Source organism: Gavialis gangeticus, unplaced genomic scaffold, assembly GCF_001723915.1.
Source record: "Gavialis gangeticus isolate Ggan-Ray unplaced genomic scaffold, GavGan_comp1, whole genome shotgun sequence".
In the NCBI taxonomy this organism is placed as follows: domain Eukaryota; kingdom Metazoa; phylum Chordata; order Crocodylia; family Gavialidae; genus Gavialis; species Gavialis gangeticus.
This window is the reverse complement of record NW_017729031.1, coordinates 78730266-78733502: the sequence shown is the minus strand read 5'-3', so window position 1 is coordinate 78733502 and position 3237 is coordinate 78730266.

Here is a 3237-nt window from a genome sequence, read left to right as displayed (position 1 = left end):
ATCAAGGGCTATAGGCTGTACAGGAGGGATAAAATGGGGAGGAAAAGTGGGGGTGTTGCGCTCTATGTCAAAGAGCAATACACATCCTCCACAAACAGCACCAGGTCTGAGGAGGGGCAGACTGAAGTGCTTTGGGTCAGAATACAAGGGGGTCAGGGGAAGAGGGACTTAACGGTGGGGGTCTACTACAGACCACCCAACCAGGGGGAAGAGCTGGACCAGGAATTCTCAGGTCAGCTTGCGGAGGCAGTTAAGTCAAGGGACATTGTCATCGTGGATGACCTAAACTATCTGGACATCTGCTGGGAAGAGCAGTCAGCCAGGTCTGACCGCTCACGTAGGTTCCTAGCCGAGTTACAGGACCTCCATCTAACCCAGGAGGTGCACAGTCCCACCAGGGGAAATGCCTTGTTGGACCTGGTCCTGGCCACAGGCGATGACCTGGTGAGGGGGCTGCGGGTGCTCGACCACCTGGGCGATAGCAATCATTGCCTACTGGAATTCACCATCCAGTGCAGGGTGTCAAGGGCCTGCAGCAAGGCACCAGCCCTGGACTTCAGGAGGGTGGATTTCAATGAGGTAATGAGACCAGTCGGGGAGGCACTGAGGTCCCAGAGGGGCGGGGATTTGGGAGCCCAGGAAGAGTGGTCGTTCCTTAAGGAGACAATCCTCCAAGCCCGAAGTGTGACAATCCCAATATGGATCTAAGGGGGAAAGAGTGTTCAAAAGCCCCATGGCTCACCAAAAGCATCCAGAAACGTCTCAAAGCCAAAAAGGAGGCGTACACCCAATGCAAAGGAGAGGCCATCACCAAGGAGGATTGTACCTCCATTGCCCAAGATTGTAGGGGGGCTGCTACGAAGGCTAAGGCGGAGATGGAACTGGGACTAGCGACCCGATCAAAGATAACAAGAAATCCTTTTTTAAATACATAGAAGGTACCGAGTAACGTGGGGCCTCTGCAGGACACGCTTGGATTGGAAAGCTAGTGGTCACACCAGACGACAAAGCTAACCTCTTTAACAGATTCTTTGCTTCCATTTTTCTAAGCAGGGACCGGGTCATCCCCCCCACTGGGATCCCTGACGGACTCAGAGGAGGTGCAGCCAGGCCCAGGGTCAGTGAGGACCTAGTCGGGGAACTTCTGGCGGGATTTAGATGTGTTCAAATCAGCAGGTCCTGATGATCTCCACCCCAGAGCGCTGAGGGAATTAGCAGAGGTCATTGCGGGACCCCTGGCACAGCTTTACAAGCACTTGTGGTGCTCTGGTGAGGTGCCAGAGGACTGGAAAAGGGCCAATGTGGTCCCCGTTTCCAAGAAAAGGAGGAAAGAGGACCCGGGAAATTATAGGCCCGTTAATCTTACCGCAGTCCTGGGAAAGCTTTATGAGAGAATTATCCCGGTGCATGTCCATGAGGGGCCAGCAGGGGAGATTATGCTTAGGGGCAACCAACATGGGGTCATTAGAGGCAGGTGCTGTCAGACCAACCTGGTTGCCTTCTACAACCAGGTCACAAAATCCTTGGATGCAGGTGTCACGGTGGACATAGTTTTTCTGGACTTTAGGAAGGCCTTTGACACTGTCTCTCACCCCATTCTCATTAAAAAATTAGGCGACTGTGGTGTCTATCCCTACACAGTCAGATGGGTTGCCAATTGGCTGGAGGGCCAGACCCAGAGAGTGGTGGTGGATGGGTCTTTTTCGACCTGGAGAGATGTGGGCAGTGGGGTTCAGTCCCGCACTGTTCAACATCTTCATCAGCAACTTGGACGAGGGGGTGAAAAGCACCTTGTTCAAATTCGCGGATGACACGAGTATGTGGGTAGAAGTGGGCACACTAGAGGAGAGGGACAGGCTGCAATCGGACTTGGACAGGTTATAAAGGTGGCTGAATGAGAAAAGGATGGGTTTCAATACTGACACATATAAGGTGATGCACCTAGGGAGGAAGAACCAGTAGCATACCTACAGGCTGCGGAACTCCCTTCTCGTCAGCACAGAGGCAGAAAAGGATCTTGGAGTTACTATTGATTCCAAGATGAACATGGGCCACCAATGTGGGGACGCGGTCAGGAAGGTTAACTGTACCTTGTCATGCATCTATAGATGCATCACGTGCAGGTCCAAGGAGGTGATCCTCCCCCTCTATGTGACACTGTTTAGGCTGCAGTTGGAGTACTGCATCCAGTTCTGGGTGCCGCACTTCAGGAGGGATGTGGACAGCATTGAGAGCATCCAGAGGAGGGCCACTTGCATGGTCAGGGGGCAGCAGGGCAGGTCCTATGAGGGGAGGCTACGGGACCCGAAACTGCTCAGCCGTCATAAGAGAAGGCTGAGAGGGAATCTGGTGGCCATCTATAAACTGGCCAAGGGGGACCAGCAGACAATGGGAGAGTCGCTGTTCCTCTGAGCACTACCGGGAGTAACAAGGAATAATGGCCATAAGTTGACTGAGAGTAGTTTCAGGCTAGATAACAGGAGGCACTACTTCACAGTCAGGGCAGCTAGGAGCTGGAACCAACTTCCAAGGGAAGTGGTGCTCGCTTCTACCCTGGGGGTCTTCAAAAGGAGGCTAGATGTACACCTAGCTGGGGTTGTTTGACCCCAGCATCCTTTCCTGCCATGGCAGGGGGTGAGACTTGATGATCTGCTCAGGTCCCTTCCGACCCTACCAACTCTGAAACTATGACAACAGCCGGCAGGGAGAGGAGGGGGGGCCCTGCTGTGAGGCAGAGGTGGGTGTGGGGGAGGGAGCCCCCACACTGGAGAAGGAGGCAGTGGCGGTGGAGGGAGTCTTTACGTGGCTGGCCCCAAAGGGTGAGCAGGTGGTGAGGGGGGCCATGTTAAACACCCCCTGAAATCCATCATTCTTGACAGGCAATTAGCTAGTATATATCTAAAACTGCTTATGGTAAAGAAGTAAGTTTTGCTACGGTCCTTACAAGGGTCTGGGGTTTAACCTTGTGTGATAGAGAAGTCCTCCTGGAAACAGTGGGCAAGAAGTGTGGTATCCTAGGAGACAGTCTGGGTGAGGCAGCAGGAATGGGCTTGTCTGCACTGCACAGAGATTCTCCTGGGATACCATATTTCCTGGGCACTCTTACGTTTCCAGGATTTATTCCTGTTACACAGTTGGCCATGACTCTGGAAAAGTCTCTCTGTATTCTGCTTTCCAAAACACAAGGCATGTGTTTTATTTGGGGGGGGGGGGGGGTATGCAAAAAACCCCCAAAAA